A 21,358-nucleotide genomic window follows, 5' to 3' on the forward strand; every position below is an offset into this window, starting at 1 on the left:
CCCAGTCAACACCCCACAGCTGTTCAGTGTACATGCAGAGAGATTGTATATTCATGATTTCTAATGCATCATTTTATTGTAATTGAAAAGCCTTACCAAGAAACTCTGTTGCCTTTTGATAGCTGGCCAAGGACAAGTATCTGCACTTCGAATTTTTGAGGAGTCACTTTATCCCATGTACAAAAAAATGATAGTTTAATTTCTAAATAATTTTAGAAAATAAGTTCTCCTTTCCAGCTCATTCTGTTGTTCAGTGAAAGTCTTGAGGTTTGAAGTGACTGTCAAGGAAAGATGTAGCCATGATTCTTGCCTAAATAAGATCACTGGAATGGTTTATGAAAGAAAACCTCTAACCTGTTTTTGTAGTTCATAGTATTTGTGTGAACTAATCCAATTTAGTTCTTGGACACTCGCCACCATTAATTGCAACTGGAGCACAATTATAACTGCCTGCAAAGCCCCTTGTTAAAACTGAATAACTGCCAGGGGAGTAAGACTATTTGCATAATTAGCACATTTCTCAAAGCAGGTTTTGGGGTGAAAAAGGTCAGGGCAGGAATTATTAAGATTAGAAAATGAGTTATAATATTCACTGAAGGAGCTAATGATGACAGAGCTTTTAATAAAGTGAATTAGTCAAATGATTCATAAAAATAAAATAACTTCTCAGATATCCCAAGGTAATAAAGATATTATTCTTTTATTGTTGGATTCATGCCTGCCTAACTGTAATTCATTTTTTCTCCTTTATAACTTAAGTAATAGTTTTCCCCAGTTAATCACAGAGCTGATGATTAAGTAAATTATTTGAAGTACTTACTAATTGGTTGTTGAATACTGCAATACACCTTGATGGAGGTGAAGTATTGTTTTTCAAGCTTATGTTGGGCATCACTGAAAAATAAAGGAAGTCTGTTATTTTACAACTAGACCATAGCCATAGGAGCAGAATTAGGCCATTCGGCCCATCCAGTCTGCTCTGCCATTCCTCATCTCAGTTCTAAATGGATGTCCCTCTATTCTGAGGCTGTGCCCTCTGGTCCTAGACTCCCACACGACAGGAAAATAATCTTCTCCACATCCACTCTTTCAAGGCCTTTCAATATTCATTAGGTTTCAGTGAGATCTCTCCACCCCATTCTTCTAAACTCCAGTGAGTACAGGTCCAAAACCATCAAACAATCCTCATACGTTAACACTTTCATTTCCGGAATCATTCTCATGAACCTCCTCTGGACCCTCTCCAATGCCAGTACCTCCTTTCTTAGATAAGGGGCCACACTGTTCGCAATATTCCAAATGTGGTCTGACCAATGCCTTGTAAAGCCCCAGCATCACGTCCTTGCCTTTATTTTCTAGTCCTCCAGAAATGAATGTCAACATTGCATTTGCCTTCCTTATCACCAACTCAACCTGCCAAGTTAACCTTTAGGGAATCCTGCACAAGGACTTTCATAGAACATAGAACATAGATTAGTACAGCACAGTACAGGCCCTTTGGCCCACAATGTTGTGCCAATCCTTAAACCCTGCCTCCCATATAACCCCCCACCTTAAATTCCTCCGTATACCTGTCTAGTAGTCTCTTAAATTTCGCTGGTGTATCTGCCTCCACCATTGACTCAGACGGTACATTCCATGCACCAACCACTCTCTGAGTAAAAAATCTTCCTCTAATATCCCCCTTGAACTTCCCATCCCTTACCTTAAAGCCAAGTCCTCTTGTATTGAGCAATGGTGCCCTGGGGAAGAGGCGCTGGCTGTCCACTCTATCTATTCCTCTTAATATCTTGTATACCTCTATCATGTCTCCTCTCACCTTCCTCCTCTCAAGGAGTAAAGCCCTAGCTCCCTTAATCTCTGATCATAATGCATACTCTCTAAACCAGGCAGCATCCTGGTAAATCTCCTCTATACCCTTTCCAATGCTTCCACATCCATCCTGTAGTGAGGTGACCAGAACTGGACACAGTACTCCAAGTGTGGCCTAACCAGAGTTTTATAGAGCTGCATCATTACATCATGACTCTTAAACTCTATCCCTCGACTTATGAAAGCTAACACCCCATAAGCTTTCTTAACTACCCTATCTACCTGTGAGGCAACTTTCAGGGATCTTTGGACATGTACCCCAAGATCCCTCTGCTCCTCCACACTAGCAAGTATCCTGCCATTTACTTTGTACTCTGCCTTGGAGTTTGTCCTTCCAAAGTGTACCACCTCACACTTCTCCGGGTTGAACTCCATCTGCCACTTCTCAGCCCACTTCTGCATCCTATCAATGTCTCTCTGCAATCTTCGACAATCCTCTACACTATCCAAACACCACCAACCTTTGTGTCATCTGCAAACTTGCCAACCCACCCTTCTACCCCCACATCCAGGTCGTTAATAAAAATCACGAAAAGTAGAGGTCCCAGAACCGATCCTTGTGGGACACCACTAGTCACAACCCTCCAGTCTGAATATACTCCCTCCACCATGACCCTCTGCTTTCTGCAGGCAAGACAATTCTGAATCCACCTGGCCAAACTTCCCTGGATCTCATGCCTTCTGACTTTCTGAATAAGCCTACCGTATGGAACCTTGTCAAATGCCTTACTAAAATCCATATAGATCACATCCACTGCACTACCCTCATCTATATGCCTGGTCACCTCCTCAAAGAACTCTATCAGGCTTGTTAGACACGATCTGCCCTTCACAAAGCCATGCTGACTGTCCCTGATCAGACCATGATTCTCTAAATGCCCATAGATTCTATCTCGTAAGAATGTTTTCCAATGGGTTTCCCACCACAGACGTAAGGCTCACTGGTCTATAATTACCCAGACTATCCCTACTACCTTTTTTAAACAAGGGGACAAAATTCACCTCCCTCCAATCCTCCGGTACCATTCCCGTGGACAACGAGGACATGAAGATCCTAGCCAGAGGCTCAGCAATCTCTTCCCTCGTCTCGTGAAGCAGCCTGGGGAATATTCCATCAGGCCCCGGGGTCTCATCCGTCCTAATGTATTTTAACAGCTCCAACACCTCCTCTCCCTTAATATCAACATGCTCCAGAACATCAACCTCACTCATACTGTCCACACGGTCATCAAATTCCCTCTCATTGGTGAATACCGAAGAGAAGTATTCATTGAGGATCTCACTTCCACAGCCTCCAGGCACATCTTCCCACCTTTATCTCTAATGGGTCCTACCTTCACTCCTGTCATCCTTTGGTTTTTGACATAATTTGAAGAATGCCGTGGGGTTTTCCTTTATCCTATTTGCCAAGGCCTTCTCATGCCCCCTTCTTGCTCTCCTCAGCCCCTTCTTAAGCTCCTTTCTTGCTACCCTATATTCCTCAATAGACCCATCTGATCCTTGCTTCCTAAACCTCATTTATGCTGCCTTCTTCCACCTGACTAGATTTTCCACCTCACTTGTTCCTTCACCCTGTCATTCTTTATCTTCCTCACCAGGACAAATTTATCCCTAACATCCTGCAAGAGATCCCTAATCATCGACCACATGTCCATAGTACATTTTCCTGCAAAAATACCATCCCAATTCACACCCACAAGTTCTAGCCTTATAGCCTCATAATTTGCCCTTCCCCAATTAAAAATTTTCCTGTCCTCTCTGATTCTATTCTTTCCCGTGATAATGCTAAAGGCCAGGGAGCGGTGGTCACTGTCCCCCAGATGCTCACCCACTGAGAGATCTGTGACCTGACCCAGTTCGTTACCTAATACTAGATCTAGTATGGCATTCCCCCTAGTCAGCCTGTCAACATACTGTGACAGGAATCCATCCTGGACACACTTAACAAACTCTGCCCCATCTAAACCCTTGGAACTAATCAGGTGCCAATCAATATTAGGGAAGTTAAAGTCACCCATGATAACAACCCTGTTATTTTTGTACCTTTCCAAAATCTACCTCCCATTCTACTCGGTATCTCTGTTGCTACCAGGAGGCCTATAGAATACTCCTAGTAGAGTAACTGTTCCCTTCCTGTTCCTGACTTCCACCCATACTGACACAAAAGAGGATCCTGCTACATTACCCACCCTTTCTGTAGCTGTAATAGTATCCCTGACCAATAATGCCACCCCTCCTCCCCCTTTTCCCCCCTCTCTATCCCTTTTAAAGCACTGAAATCCAGGAATATTGAGAATCCACTCCTGCTCTGGTGCCAGCCAAGTCTCTGTAATGGCCACTACATCATAATTCCATGTATGTGTCCAAGCTCTCAGTTCATCACCTTTGTTTCCTGATGCTTCTTGCATTGAGGTACACACATTTCAGCTCTTCTACCTTACTGTGTTTACACAGTTTATTCTGCTTCTCTTTCCTCAAAGCCTCTTTATATGTTAGATCTGGCTTTACTCCATGTACTATACTTGCAGTTCTCGCATGACCTTTATCTTCCTCCACCTCACTATCTGCTCTAACCCTCTGGTTCCCCCTCCCCCTGCAAATCTAGTTTAAACTCCCCGAGCAGCACTAGCAAACCTTCCCGCAAGGATGTTAGTCCCCCTCCAGTTCAGGTGCAACCCGTCCTGTCGGAACAGGTCCCACCTTCCCTGGAACAAGGCCCAATTGTCCAGGAATATGAAGCCCTTCCTCCTGCACCAACCCCTTAGCCACGTATTTATCTGCATTATCTTCCTATTTCTAGCCTCACTAGCACGTGGCACGGGTAGCAATCCTTGGCAACATTGAACTGCAACATTAACAGTCAGTTTTTGTCATTTTATTTTTTGTATATTGTCTGAAATTGATGTTTGATTTTTTTATGTCTTGTTCTATATAAAGCACTTGGAACTACCTTGTGTTTGAAAAGTGTTATACAAATAAACTTGCTTGCTTGAAGGGGAATAAAGCAAGGTGGAAATGAAGTCAGCCCTGGCTAGGGGAGAAGCTGCTGCTGAACACAAATAATTCAAAAGTAGAAGGGGTGGGGGAAAGAGAGGGAAAAATACAAAGGGTTGCAGATAAGGAAATAATTTGTTATTATTACTTGTAAATTGGTAGGGTGTTGTAACTTGGTCAAACACTATAGTGATGTGCTGTGTGGCTAATTAGGAAGTTAAAACAGTGTATTCTTCAGCTTTGACCTAAAGGCCCAAGTTGTTTAGTTTTCTTATCTCATTTGGGAAGTATTTATATTTGCAGGAATCATATGCAGCTGAAGTGATTCCAGCCCCACAAAATCCTCTTCCAGAAGCTAAATTCTACAGTTCAGTGATTTCTCCACAGGAATGGCCCTATCTGTATCTACTTCATGGGTTAAGGTGGTGGTTGTCCATCATATCTAATGATGATAAGAAGCCTGTGCGGCAGAGTTTTTAAAGTGGAAAACCCATTGTACAGGGGCAGATCCACTCTCTCGACCTCAAAAGTCTGGGTGCAGTGGTATGAATAGTCGTCACAACTGGGGTCTTCCTTGGTTGCAGTGGATGACCATAACTACTTCTCATGCCTTTTGCTCTCCATGGAGTGTTGCAAAATCGCCTTGCTGGCTGTTGAATCTCACTGTAGATTTTTTCTGCTGAAGCTGACTTTGCATGCTAGTACAGGCACATCCCTATAAGACCCACCAGCTAACATGGTTTAGCCCACCTGTTGAAGCAGTCTGTTATCGGGCTGTGGCTGCTGTTGCATGCAGGATAGCTACTTGGAGTCACAGATGACAGCTGAGTGTTCAGTGAATGAGCTGCCCCTTTACCAGAGGTGCTACCCCTTCCTGGACGCCCCATAAACTCCATGCGTTAAGGTAGCAAGCTTAAAAACTGATAGTCGTAAAACTGAAAATACATTCAGTGGCCATCTCTGAACACACAACCTGTCGAACCTTGAAGTGGATGGCCTACAGCAGCAGAAGACTATGAACACACTCGGTGGCCACTTTAATCAGGTATAGTATCTACCAAATAAACTGGCCATTGAGTGTATATAGACTGCATTCAGCACCAAAATATTTGGGTTCAAATATGAAATTGCTATTCAGCTACTTGTAATGAAATGTTACTTAAAAGTAAGATGTACATGGGATTAGCTCCAAAATCATTGTACGCTATGTGGTGGTTTAGCATCTGTGTGTCAGTTTAGACACCAGGCACACACATCCTCACAGAAGGACATTGTAGTATTAAGGAGTTAAAAGGCTCATTAGACAAGGAACTGCCAAGCTGTATTAAATAATAGTGCAGCTCCATTCTCCTGTGAAGAGAAACAGCCTTTTGTTTTCTTGATTGCAATTTTGAAACAAGTCATTGTCACAAGCCACATTGCTTAAGGGCCACATTACTGTGTTTACCCAGAGATAAATCTGGCTGAGATGAACAAGAAAAGAAATTAGCACAAAGGGGGAATGCACAGCTGCAATTTCTTCTACTGCCTTACAATTTAGGCTGCAAAAAATTGTTAGGCTCAATCTTTTCTGTGTCAGTTATTCGTTTTCTATTATTTGCTATGTACATTGAATAATAGAAATGAACAATTGTGTGTAGGGTTTTATGGATAACTGGAAATGATTCCAATGTAATAATCTCATTGGAGTTCAAATCACTCTTTATAACTGTCATTTGAATCTTGAAATAAGGTTATAATAATTATTCCATGGAGCTTTATAGCAGTGTTAATGTTGTATTTTTTGAGTCACTTTTATTACCATCTTGATGATTCTTACCTGTCAATGTATGTTGTGCCAAATAGTATCCATGGTAAAGACTGCTAATTACAATGAAATGATTAGCATTTCATTTTCAGGAAATGGTCATAATTTTAAATTATCTAATGATTTCAGCTGAATTTTTATTTATCAACAGAACTACAACCCGAATGTCAAGATTATTAACACCTGTATGCAACCAGATAATGTTAAATATATTCATGAGTCTTTGATTATTTAGCATGTGTTGAAAGTTAAACTGAGCACAACAAAAAATAATAACATAAAAAGAGAGTTTTTGCAATATTATTGCTTGTAATTTTAATGCCAATAAATTTTCAAATAAATAACTCAGGTTTTATAAAATGCATAAAAATGTGAGTTTTTTTGTTAAACTTGTATTGTTTCTTTCATGTAATGTTGATGCACATGATAGAAGTAGGACTTCAACAATATATGTTGACTCAGATCAGGATATATTGACCTATTACAGGATCTTTTTTCTAATAGCTGCACATTGGATACAACTGGAGAACCGCTGGGAAAACCATAATGATGCTTCCTGATGCTGTTAATATTGAAAGTTCCAGTATATTATAAGAAATTAAATTCTAATAATTTAGGGAATGAAATAAATGTAGTTTATGATGTAGGATCTTTAATGTTACTCTTAAAAGTAATGCACATTGATAATCATTGTTTATGTCTGTAATTATAAATACATCATCTGTCACATTGAATATGCTAGAGGATATTTGAAGACTACATAGCAATGCAAAGTTGTTAGAACAAAGTTGAATCAGGAGGTTTAAAAAAAGTGTTTAAATCATGCATTTAACATAAAGAGACATTCCAAATTACTTGATGTAGGTGTAATTGGACAGTACGTAAAAGATAAGTTGTTAGGCACAATCATACATCATAAATGCATTTTAATGAGGACTTCAAACAGTAGTAAGATGAACAGGTAGCAGCAGGTGTTTAATGAGATGGCTACAAATGAATAGTTGGGCGGGGGGGGGGGTGTTACACAGGAGTCCAGACTTTGAGAGGATTGAATGTTGTTGGTGATTAGAGAGATTGGGAAGGTCATGAAGAGATTTTAGCGCAAATGGATTGGGTGGAATTTGGATAAGTGTGTGCTTGTTGGTGGGTGTAGAGCCAGTAGGCCTCTTTCTCTGCTCTCTGTTCTTATTACTCTATGACGAAGTTATGAACGTTGAATGTGAGGATTTGGGTAGACATGAAGCCACAAAGACAATGTGTGGATAGGACAACTGAGAGTGAATGGAGCATGGAAAGTAGATAGCCTGCTAGTAAGAGTTGAGTCTGGGGATAACCAAAGCATGAACGACTGTTTCAGAAGGAGATGGCATAGGCAAGAGTATGGTTGTGAAGAATAGCATAAATTGACATACCATTGGATCTCATTTCCCTTTGCTCCCTTCAGAAGTACCTCCAAGTATGCTCAGATTCACAACTAATCTAGATGCAGTGTGGAAACCCAGTGTGTGAGGAAGTACTTTAGAAGTTCTTAATTTGATGAGCAGAATGCCACTGACTTGGAATGGGTTGCTGTTGAAATAAAATAAAAGGAAAATTATATTTTTTTTCAAGACATTGACATTAGTTGAGAGAAAAGGATTTTGACAGGACTTGCCCAATCAACTGTATAAGGTCAGGGTTGGTGATATTTGTTAATGATTATACTGTTCCATTTTCAACTCTTCAGATACAGCAAGACCTGGCATCAGAAAGGCATGAGGCAAAAAGGAAGATATCAAATTGTAGCTTTGGGAAGGAGGTTCCAAATACAGACAAATGAAATTGAATGAGGCAAATAATACCAGAGTAAGCAATAGATGCTTCAAACTTGGTAAATAAGCTTGGTGAACTCCAGGTGCTAATCACTATATTTGATTGTTCAAAGTACATTTATTATCAAAGTATGTGTGCAGTATACAACCCTGGGATTTGTCTTCTGCACAGGTACCCACGAGACAAAGAAAACTGTGGAACTTATTCAAAGAAAAACATCAAACTCTTCCCCCCCCCCCACATTCTAGAAAAAAAACTGATTGGCAGCAAAAAAAAATGAGCAAAAACACAAAATCAGAAGTCATATTTTAGTTCAGCTCTGTGCTCATCTGCAGGCTGACTTGATTCAAAAAATCTCCCAAAAACAGCAACGAAAAATGAGCAACTAGAAACTAGAACACATCATAATGTGAATTAGAGTCCAACCTACCAACCCTGTTGATTATACCTTGCTCCGGTACCATCCTCTGACAGCATCCAAGGAGAGAGCAAAAGATAATTCGAATGCAAGGGCCTTGCTTCGTAAGCAGCAATAGAGAATTGCAGGAGAGGCTGCTCAATGTTCCTAGATACATTGTTCAGGAAAGAAAAGAGTGCCTGTTGCTTGATTGGTTCAGGGGAAAGTGCTGCAGTTCCACATGAAGAAAATGTCTTTGCGATGTCAAGGACAAACGTGTGCTGTGTGAGCTGAGAAACCATGACACAACTTTTATTGTTCTTTTGGCTTTCATCTGGAAGAATTAATTTGGAAGAGCAAATTTGCAGTAAAATTTTGAGATTTGGGGGCTATTATCATGTTTGATACCTGTTATCCATCCTTTTTTGTCTGAGAAGAAGTTGGTGAGCCACAGCTGTCTGATGTCTAAGCCATTCGGAGGCTTGCCAAGATGATCTGAAATGTGGAATGCTCTTGTCTTAACCATATTAAGATGACTGAGTATGCCCTGTAATCCCAGCAGGTTTATTTGTATGTTGTAGGCATTGTAACTTACAAGTACTGTGTAGGTGAGGGGTAGAATCAAGAGGGAATTGGTGGGAATATGAGGAGAATAAATTATGTAAATGGCTTATTGATGGCTGGTGTGGACTCAGTGCGCCGAAGAACTTATTTCCATAGTATATGACTCTGACTCTGTTCTGAATTTTAGCTGGTGCTTGAGCTGCAGGTCACTAGTCAAAGTGGAGGTTGGAGATTCATCAGGTCAGTTGAAAAGTCCTCTGTGCATTCATGCTTCTCTAAGATCTGTAAGAAAAATTGTAACCTCCTTTACTCCAGACTTCCTCCAGTATTTTTCCTGATAGGCCATTAAGGGAGTGGATGACATTTTAATATTTAATATACGACAGAATTTAAGAAGGGTTTAGATGAGCACTTGAATTGCTTCAGCATTGAAGGCTGTGGGCGAAGTGCTGGGAAGTAGGATTAATTCAGAAAGGTGCCCACTGGATGGTGTGCTGACAAATGGGCTCTTTTCTATCGTGTATGATGTCCCAGAGCTCCTTCTGGTTAAATTATGTTGACCAACATAAGTTCCTTCCCTATTAATAGAAGTATAGTGCATGATCAGCTGAGAGATCTGAAAAGAAAATGTGCAGCCATCTCCTTTTGCAGCATCATACCAAGATCTTAAAAAAAAGAGCAAGAAATTGCCCTTTGTCCATTAACCTTTCTACTGCCAATAACCTTCTAAAATACATTCTTCTTTTGTTTAATGGTGCTTTTGAAAGGTTAACAGCACAGGTAAAGCTACAAGGAGTAATTATTTATGAAATTTTGCTGACTACCATTGCAAGTTCAGTAGTATTCAAGATGTCAAACTGAGATTTCAGTCAGTATGATTCCTCTTCCTGAGTTTACACTGTTTAGTGACAAAAGGACTGAAAGCTGGCATTTTAAAAGCATGTGCAGTAATGGTGGTAATCAGAAGCTCAATACATTCATTTAAAACTCAATTTTTGGCTATTTTACAAGAGGAATTAACCCAATAATTTATTTTAAATGGTTGAACATCTGTGCTGAAATAACAGAGAGCATACTGAATGCATTAAGCAGTCGCAGTCTATTGACCTGTACTATTTGAACACCAGAGAATTGTTTGATAGTTTGTTGTGTACAAACCCTCTTTCTCAACCATCCAGTTCCATTGTAAAAGGAGATCATTGACATAGCATCAGCTGTTTTTAATGGGATCTTTTTTCTACGTTTCTGCCACACTGCAGGGGAGAAAATTTTTCTGATCTTGTGCCTTGCTTGAGGCTTGTCAATTTTGTTAACATATTCTCTGGTTTTGCAATCACTGTTTAATGTAGACTACTTACATCCACATTAAGTGCAATTTTGGAATCTGCAATGGCTGAGTGCCATTTGTAAGAAAAATATATAACAAAATAAGGAGCAGCAAATAGGCATATAAAAATTATCTCATTTTCAGTTTTAGAATTAGAAGTAAATGTGGCTATTGAGTTCACCTCTGGGCCACACTCTTTCCATATTTTCATCATCCATTGGTTGTACATGAAGTCAGCCTTCCCACAAAAAATAGCTCTTACAAGTTGCTGCTGATAATGTTGCAATGTCTGCTTGCCCATGCTATGAGTTTAGTTTGAAGATGCAGTGATTGTTGTGCAAGAAAAGATTAAAAAAGATGAGATGGAGACCTAAGTTTTCTTCCATTGAATTACTTCCCACCACGGTAATGACATTGGCTATGCTGGTGAGTGGTACCAATGGTCTGGTTGCATATACTGGCTCTCTTGCTACTTGCTATTCTGGGCAAAATACATTGGAACATTGAGGGATCTCGATACTGTAGGATTTGCATAATTTTCACTGAACACTTTAAGTATAGGAATTTTGTGAACCTTGTTGGCTCATATTGGGTTGCCTGTTTTCATGGATCAGATCCACTTCCACATCATATTGCTCATTGGCTAATGCAATACCAGTTCATTTGTAGGATAAAAAGACGAAAAGGTCTAAAACAAATATGGTTTTATGGACCACCTCTGAGCTGCTCATAACTTGATGTTTACCATTCCATGGGTTAGAAATGAAAGTATTTCCTCACTTTCAGTTTATGCAATTTGGAATTAAAATCAGAAATCCTGGACCCCAAAGTCAAAGTTATTTTTCCAAAATCCAGAATTATTGCTCAGTTTAAAAATCTTCAGTCTTTTGCACAGCCTGCTGTTGGGACTGGCTGCATATATACAGGGTTGGTTGTGCTAGTTGCAGTTGGGAATGAGGAAAAAAATACCCAGCAAAAAAAAATAGAAGAGCGTTGAAGTACCTTTCCCCATGAAAATTAAATGAACAGTTTAATTGCATTTAACAGGAAATATCAGTTGTTGTGCTTCTGATATAAATACTTAATGGATAAAATTTGAAATTTACTATTTCCATTTAGAAAGGGCTCTGCTCATCTTCATTTAAGCCTCTCTTCCAATTATTCATTGTTTAAATGTGTTCCTTGGAGGAATGTTTGGTGTCCCAACCTTCCGCAATGTATTATTATTTTTTATGTAGACAAGCAGTTGGACTAAAGTCCAGTTATGCTGTCTAAATGCTTTCATTGTGAACTAAATATTTGCTGCATGTATCTTGGTTTCTATTTTGTGAAGTGATGTCTGGAAAAGCTGGCCCCTCTGGCAGCCATGTCATGCGTGGCATGAAGAATTTGAGAGAGTTCTCTTCCTCAATTGTAATTGTGATCCAGTTTTGTTAATCCAAAAAAAAATTGTGTTTACTTATGGCCTGAATGTTACAGTGTTTTGCAGCTGACATTCTGAGCATTGCTTTTGCTATTTTTTTGCTATTTAGTCAGTAACAACAATCATACTTTCCCCTCATTTCCCCCCCTACACAAGCCTCTTATTCCACACTGGATAATTAGCTTGTTCCCAGGAATCATTTTGGGATTTGTGCAGGAGTAATAAATCTGTCTAGTTTTTTTGTTCTTTTTCTGAAGGGGAATGCCAACAATTATGCGTGTTCACACAATTTAATTCCTTGCTTTAATTAAATTCCAGGTGACTTAATTAAATTCATGTAGAATGCCTCACTGAAATTAGTGCTGAAATAGAACTCCCACTGGTGTTTCTATCACTAGCTGTGTCATAGGTTTGCATGACAATTAAATCAACAGTCAACCTCTGCAAGGCAAAGGTTCTCTATCAACCTGTCGCCATTCTCTGACAATAAAGATTGCCAGATAAACGTAAACTGCCTTTCATGTCCTGGAGCTACCTCTCATTGGTGGTCAAATTTGCCATTACCTCAGTGCACCAGCACATCCTTTGGTTGATTGAGGGAAAATGACTTTAAAGATGAAGATTCAAGATTCAAAAAAACTTTATTGTCATTCTCACCGTACATCAGCTCTGCAGGGCAGAATGAGACAGTGTTTCTCAGGAGCAGTGCAATCATAACATAACTGCTCATCTTCATTTAAGCCTCTCTTCCAATTATTCATTGTTTAAATAAGACTTCAGACATTACAAAACTCATTGTCCACTTCGTGGTGATCACTGCTCTCATGTTTCTGAGACCTGGAATCCCAACAAGAGGCACTTCCAGAAAGATACCACCAATGCGCCGCCTCAAAATTCTTCAAATCCTTGGTAAGGATAAGTGAACGTCAGTTTCCTCTACCTGGCCAATATTCCCTTCATTAAAGCCCTAATTACACTGCTAACTCTGTGGACATGTCTTTCATTCCACCAGACTCCTAAACCAAGGGTCTATTCTAAGCTCTATCATTGAATAGATTATCACTTTAACTGAAGAAGAGATTCAAGAATGTTCTCAACATGTCCCTGAACAATTGTAGCATTGCTGCTGACAGTTTAGGATTTCAAGTTCTCGACTGCTCACAAGGGAAAAGGAGCAGTTGAGGCAGTATCAAAAACCTGAAGTTTGTGTATCGAAAACACACAAAAGACAAATGTTCATGACAGAAGGAATGAACTACCCCTCAAACCACCCATCCACCCACCTGTTCCATTGGGCATCTCGTGACCCATCTGTGGAAGTGACTGTGGTTTCCAACTCGTTAGTCCTCTCAGAACTCAAAACTGGAATGAAAGCAGGAAATACTTGATCCTGTAGACCTGCCTCAGGGGAAAAAAAAACTGTCAGCACAAAATGTTTCTAAATTTTGTCCCACTCTCCATTTCACCATTTAATTGGATCTTCAGTGACTAATTTGTTCACTTCCACTCATGTATCCAAGAGTCTATTTTGTAAAGTGATAATATTTTTTAAAAAATCTTTAATTATTTACACTTAGTTACTTTGAGTAGTATGTAGCACAGTGTTATTGTACCATGCTACGTAATACATATGTGGATCTTCATATATGCACAAGCATTTGGGAGACGAACATGGTGGAAGGGAATAGATTTACTGGCTGCTACAGGCATCTTTTGCCAGGCAGAAACTTGGCACTACGGTGTGCCTTCTCTCCCTCCTCTTCCTCCCCCCCCCCCCCCACCCCCACCCTCAAGCCACAACAGCTGAGCTAGGCAGAGCCAGGAGCTCTGTACAGATTCGCTCACTCAGAAAGTTAATGCATTTGACACTATTCATTTTTTTTGCTTATAAACTCTTCAGGTTATGAGGAACTTTTAGGAACTGAGCCATGTTGTAACCTGGGAAAGATCTGCACCCCATTTTGTAGGAAAACTAATTGAAGAAATATAAAGTATACCACCAGGATTAAGTGTTTAGACAAGCTCTTCACTTCACCATACTTCTGGAGTAATAATTATAATTCTGTTTTACTCAAAACACGGTATGGTAGCCTAGTGGTCAGCACAATGCTTTACAGTACAGGTGACCCGAGTTCATTTCCCACTGCTGTCTGTAAGGAGTTTGTCCATTCTCCCTGTGACCACCTGGGTTTCCTCCCACAGTCCAAAGACCTACCAGTTGGTAGGTTAATTGATCATTGTAAGTTGTTCCATGATTAGGCCAGAGTTAAATCGGAGGCGGCACAACTCAAAGGGCCGGAAGGGCCTATTCTGTGCTGCATCTCAATAAATAAGAAAATTCTCGTCAGATTTTGTAGAAGAAATTAAGTCCTGTAAAATAATGCAAGGTTTGAAGAAGTGAATATTCCTTTGTGTTAAATGTGAATGCAGATAATGTTGGTCTGTACAGAGGAGGAAGGTCTTGAAAAGTAGTTTCACTGTGAGTAAAGTTGATCAAAATACTTTATAATAACAATATCAAAACACAAAATTCTGACAATACACCATAACGGTATCAAGGCAGGAGTGTTGGCACTGCCATTGACAAAGACAGCTGCAGTTAAGTTCAGTTGATAATGTAGTTAAACCTATTTTTGGGATCTGTTGTTGGCAAAATTAAAACAGGTTAAAATTTGAACTAAAATACAATATTGCAAACCCAATTTATTGCAAGTGATTACATGTCCAATGGAGTGAAGTTTTGCTAGAAAAAGACCAAAGTGGTGTATTTTGCTGTGGGATTAGTCTGTGAAGCTGTGGACATGTTTCATTCAGGACCAAAAGGAAACATTCAATGAAAGAGTGAATGTGGTATTTTATGTTAGCATGTAGAGGCTTAATACTTTCTGCTGACATGAGGATACATCACGGAGAATTAAAGGATGTAAGATTGTTGTTTGAAATTTTTCTCTACTAAACATTGAAAAACCACCAGCAATGCAACCTCTGATTATATCAGCCGTTCTTGAATTAAAAATGACAGATTTAGATACACCTGCACAGACGAGCAATCTCCTTATAATACTACTTATTCAAAAGTCTAATGTACACATATACGTTTGTTCCAATGAATGGCAGGTCTCGTTTTCTCTCTCTTTGTAGTTGTTCTTACTTTTCAGTCTTGCGTTTTTGATGCCATTCATTACAATACTACGAAGATATAACTGTAGGATCACAAGACATAGGAACAGAATTAGGCCATTTGGCCCATTGAGTCTGCTCTGCCATTCCATCATGACTGATTTATTTTTCCTCTCAACCCCATTTACCTATCTTCTCCCCATAACATTTGATACCCTTACTATTCAAGAACCTCTGCTTTAAATATACCCAATGACTTAACCTCTGCGACTGTAGCAATGTATTTCACACATTCACCACCTTCTGGCTAAAAAAAATTCCTCCTCTTCCCTGTTCTAAAAGGATGTCCTCTTCTGAGGCCATGTCCTCTGGTCCTAGACTCTCCCACTATTGGGAACTTCATATGGTTGCCATGTTGAGTGATTTTTTTTTTTGTGTGTATTTTCCGACTTGAGGATGAAATCAACTTAAGGATGTCTGTATAAAAATAATCCATTCATTTCTCAAAGATGGTCTGTAATAAGAAAAGAGAAAGAAAAAATAATGGAAACAAATGGAGCATCACTTTTTCATGCTGATGTAAGGAGATTAGGAAGAAAGGGATGGATGGTTCTTTTCATTGTTTGGGAATAATGATTGCAGGAAATGTGGGTATGGCATGGATAGCAAGGAGATAGAAACATAGAAAACCTACAGCACAATACAGGCCCTTTGGCCCATAATGCTGTGCTGAATATGTACTTAGTTTAGAAATTACCTCGGGTTATCCATAGCCCTCTATTTTTCTAAGCTCCATGAATCTATCCAGGAGTCTCTTAAAAGACCCTATCGTATCTGCCTGTACCACTGTTGCTGGCAGCCCATTCCATGTACTCACCACTCTGTGTTTTTTTTAAAAAAAGCTGCTTACTCCTGACATCTCTTCTGTACCTACTTCCAAGCACCTTAAAACTATGCCGTCTCGTGTTAGCCATTTCAGCCCTGGGAAAAAGCCTCTGACTATCTACACGATCAATGCCTCTCATTATCTTGTACACCTCTATCAGGTCACCTCTCATCCTTTGTTGCTCCAAGGAGAAAAGGCCGAGTTCACTGAACCTATTCTCATAAGGCATGCTCCCCAATCCAGGCAACATTCTTGTGTAAATCACCTCTGCACCCTTTCTATGGTTTCCATGTCCTTCCTGTAGTGAGGCGACCAGAACTGAGCGCAGTACTCCAAGTGGGGTCTGACCAGGGTCCTATATTGCTGTAACATTACCTCTCGGCTCTTAAAACTCAATCCCACAGTTGATGAAGGCCAATGCACTGTATGCCTTCTTAACCACAGAGTCAACATGTGCAGCAGTTTTGACTGTCTTATGGACTCGGACCCCAAGATCCCTCTGATCCTCCACACTGCCAAGAGTCTTACCATTAATACTATATTCTGCCATCATATTTGACCTACCAAAATGAACCACCTCACACTTATCTGGGTTGAACTCCATCTGCCACTTCTCAGCCCAATTTTGCATCCTATCAATGTCCCGCTGTAACCTCTGACAGCCCTGCACACTATCCACAACACCTCCAATCTTTGTGTCATCTTGGGGAGAATGACTTCCTGATTTGTCAATCTATTTAAATTAAAGAATGGAGGGAGACATTGAGTTGGATATGATATGGCTTTATAAATCTTCAGTTTTCTCTGTGTAAATGTCTGTCCCTGATGATAAAGAATGCATGTGACATTCTAACCTTCATGAGTTGGGACATTAAGTACAAGAGTAAGAAAGTCACATTGCAGCTATAGAAAATTTTGCTTAGGCTACACTTAATTCTGGTCAACCTGAAAAGATGTGAAGACTTTGGAATGGGTGCAGAAGTAATTTACCAGAATGGAGAGTATGAGCTATAAGGAGAGGTTGGACAAACTTGGGTTGTTTTCTCTAGAGAGTCAGATACTGAGGGGAGATATGATAGAAGTTTATACATTTATGAGCTAGCGTAGACAGTCAGAATATTATTGTCAGGGCAGAGATGTCATATGTTAGAGAACATGCATTTAAGGTGAGAGAAGAAAAGTTTAAAGAAGATGTGTGGGGCAAGTTTTTTTTTTTGCACGGAAAATGGTAGGTGCCTGGAATGGACTGCCATGAATAGTGGTAGAAGCAGATGTGATAGTGGTATTTAAAAAGTATTGGACACATGAATGTACAGGAAATGGAGAAATATGAATCACATAGAGGCAGAAGTGTAATTTGGCATCATGTTCAGCACAGACATCATTGGCTGAAGGTCCTGTTACTATACTGCACTGCTCTGTGTTCTGGATTTTCCTGGATTCTCTGCAGCCAGATGCATGCCAGAAAAAAATCACCTTGAGATGCATGCATCAGGAAAGTAAGTATTCTAATGTATGGACTTTGTAAAGGAGGTAAATTTGGGACACTGATTCTAATATTTGTTAGAACCAAGTATATTGTTCAGGAATGATGGCAAAATACTTGCAGGTCAGACAGCATCTGTGCAAGGAGAAACCATTAATGCCTTGGGTTGTTAGCCAGTTCTGATGAAAGATGTTATATATTTGAGGTTGGACAGTGAACTACACTGAGCACATTAGTAAGCTTGAACTGTATTAACTGTAGAAGCCGAGCTTTGAAACTGGTTTATGTTCTGGACTGACAACAAGTGGCTCTCTCATCTTATGCCCACATAACATATTTACATATTATACAAATACACGACAGAAGGTCATTGACCTAAAATATTCACTGCTGCTCCATCCACAGATGCTACTTGGCCTGAAAGTTTTCAATCATTGAAAAGCAATTGAAGTTTCAGCATTTTCTATTTTTATTACCTTTCATTTGGAATGGGTAATAGGGTTTCAGTGAAATTAAGTTTTTGTAGTGTTTGAGTTGTAAAGAAAAGCACACTGTACAGTTATTGGTCCTTTACCTTTGTTATTGGAAAGGATAGTTCAGGCTGTACAGCAATTAGATGAGAGTTACACTTTGGTAGTTGCAGTACTTGGGGAAAATTATGGACCTTTTGTGTGTGGCCTTTTGTCTGCAGTAGATACTGTTCCATGTTGTAGTGGTGTTGGTAGGCTAAATATTTGTAAAAGCTGAGTTTTTATTGTTTTTGAAAGTTTACTTGAAGCTGTTTTGTAAGTTTTTCAATTTCTGCCACAGATTGTTTCCGAAAATGATGCCGACTAGTAGGTTTCATTTTGCTGCAGGAACTGAGACTTGTGGTTACTCTATTCATCCCATGAACTACCTCACAGAAAGCTGCAAAAACATAAATGTATTTCACTAAATAGTCAGGGGACTAGCTTAAATTCTTCGCTCATGACTCTTTTTGACACTGAAATTTATATGAACATACATTTTCAATTTTGAGATTTTAGCATGGAACTGAAATGGAATTTTTTTTTCCCTAGATGGTAAGTCAACATGCAGCCATAGCTGAAATACTATATTATAATTATAGGGTGTATAATATTAATGAGTCATATTTAGTAATCTTAAGCTAGTCATTGTTAAACTATTAAAACTATCAGCTTGTCTGAAAACTTTATTGCTTCAAGAGCTTGGAGGTATTAAAATGTCCTCCATGTTAGTAATAAATCAGACTAGGAGCTCCCCTGATGCCTAACCTGAAAAATAGTGGCTGCTGTAGAACTGTGCCTAGCAAGTGTGCATATACCTCCCTTGTTGAATTACCTTATTTGGACCAGGCTGGAAACAAGAGTTCTGCAATCCATTTAAACTAGGTAGAGTGGAAAATATTTCAGCCAGGATTCCCACTTCTGATAGTTGCCCAATAAGTCCTGTGAGTAAAATAAGCAACGCAAGGATTGGGTCTGCTGTGAGGTCCCCTGCAATGGATTAACATGCCAGCTCTCTTGTGTGGGCTGTTTCCTAACAGTTCTCCAAGTGTTTTTGCATGCAAGGTAGAGTGATTATATTCATTACTTTAATAATGGTGGATCTGGTTTTGTTTTGTTGACAAACTATTGCTTCAGAGCCCAAGGTTTTGTTTCTTTCAGCTGCTGCCCATAGTATTTTTGCAGCCTATTTTTAAACTTGCAGTTTATTGGCAGGTTAATAGACTACTGTACGTGCAGGCTGACATGTGCAGTTGATTCAATATACAGGACTGGATTTTGTGAGAGCTTTGAACTCAGTTAAAGTTACTTTCAAGGGTTGTTGAACTCCTTGGTGAATCGGGACTGGCGTGCTTTAAATTGGCAGGAATTTTGTATATTTTGGCTTGGAGGTGATTTCACAATGTCTAGGAGAAACACACTGTTCCTCTGTTGAATCTGTAGGGAACATAAACAATAAAACAAACAGAAAGAGAGGGGCCCAGCTCATTGAGATACCAGCTCAATATTTGTCTATATTTTACTTTTCATTTATGGCTTGTACTTATTATGTGTGAAAGCGGGATGCCTATACTGTGGTCATGCAGCATTTCATGTTTAGAACCTTCATTCTATGAAACCCAAAAGATTGGGGAGCTAGTCCATTTTCTTGTCTGTCTCGTGCCCCCTATGTAAATTACACTGGAGAAAATGTAACAAATATATTAAAAATATTAATTAGGACAGGTGTATTTTTTATTGAGATATGGAAACATTTACTTTAATATGTGGAGAACGGAGGTCCCACAACACCTACTATTCTCCATTTTAATAACAACATTGAGCTAAAATTATTTGGTTTTTATGATCCACTGTTAGGCTGCATTTCTTCGCCTTGTTGAACCCTACCCTAGTTTGAAAACCTAGGGTTTATAATCTTTTCTGTTTGCCTAAATGTTTTTCTTAGAAGTCTTTGCTTGAAGAAACATTGCTGTTGTAAAAATGCCTGTAAGTACAGGCATTATTATCTGTTTGGGGAGTTGATGTGGTAGATATGGCAATGATGTAATTTTTTTTTATTGTCACATGTACCGAGGGACATTGTAAAGCTTTTGTTTGCATGCCATTCAGAAAGATCATACCATACAAAAGTGCATTGAGATAGCACAAAGGGGGTGGGGGAGCTACAGTGAGTGCAGTCCAGGTAGACTAAGTGCCAGGACCATGACAAGGTAGATTGGGAATCCAAGAGTTCATTGTTAGTGTATGAGAGATCCATTCAGGGGACTTATAACAGCATGTTAAAAGCTATCCTTGAGCCTAGAGGTATATGTCCTCAAGCTTTTATATCTTCTGCCTGATGGGATGGGGTGGAGAAGAGAAGAATGATCAGTGTGGGAAAGGTCCTTGATCAAAACTGGTGGTGATGATTTTTCTTTTGTAGATTAAACAAGTCAGGGATTTGAGTTTAGTGTAGAAAAATGATGCTGAGGTGTAACATCAACCAGAAGCTTATTAATTGGCAGAGCAGGTTGAATGGCCTACTTATGCTTCAGTTACTCTTGTTTTCCCAGCTTGCCCCTCTGGTGCCCCAACCCAGGATGTCCTCCACCTGGTAAAAACATGCTATCTCACCAAGATCCAAGTCAGCTTTCCCACAGTCCATCGATGCAGCCACGATTGGAGGTGTGGCTTGACAAAAAAAAAACAAATAGAGGTGTGAAGAGAAAAACACCTGCCATACAAAACAACAACAAGCTCTTGTTCTTGCACCTCACTCCACTCGTTCCACCAACCACTAGCAGCAGTGATTTTAGATGTTGAGACCCCAAATCTGCAATTCCTTTGTTTTATGGAGCAGCCCACTCCACAGTCAGGCAGTCACCCTGTTCCTAATTAATCTCTCTGCCTTTAAGGCTATTATTATGTGCGACCACTAAATGATCCCAGGAACGAAAAGGTTAGCATAGGCAGAGTGTTTGAGCTCTGGCCCTGTGCTGTCTGGTGTTTAGAACAATGGGAGTGGATGGCAGTTGAAACCTACTGAATATTGATAGGTCTAGATAGAGTGGACTTGGAGAGGATGTTTCTAACATTGGGAAAGTGTAGGTCCAGAGGGCACAGTCTCAGAATGCAAGGACGTCCCTTTAGAACAGAGGGTAGGAGAAATTTCTTTACCCAGA

The 21,358-nt window shown here is 39.7% G+C and overlaps 1 protein-coding gene across 1 annotated transcript in view; it reads left to right on the forward strand.

The window, feature by feature from the left end:
• Positions 1 to 21,358, forward strand: part of raraa (retinoic acid receptor, alpha a) — an 866,000-nt gene that overhangs the window by 63,276 nt on the left and 781,366 nt on the right. The gene's annotated exons all lie outside the window — the stretch shown is intronic.

Source organism: Mobula birostris, chromosome X (assembly GCF_030028105.1).
Source record: "Mobula birostris isolate sMobBir1 chromosome X, sMobBir1.hap1, whole genome shotgun sequence".
Classification (NCBI taxonomy): domain Eukaryota; kingdom Metazoa; phylum Chordata; class Chondrichthyes; order Myliobatiformes; family Myliobatidae; genus Mobula; species Mobula birostris.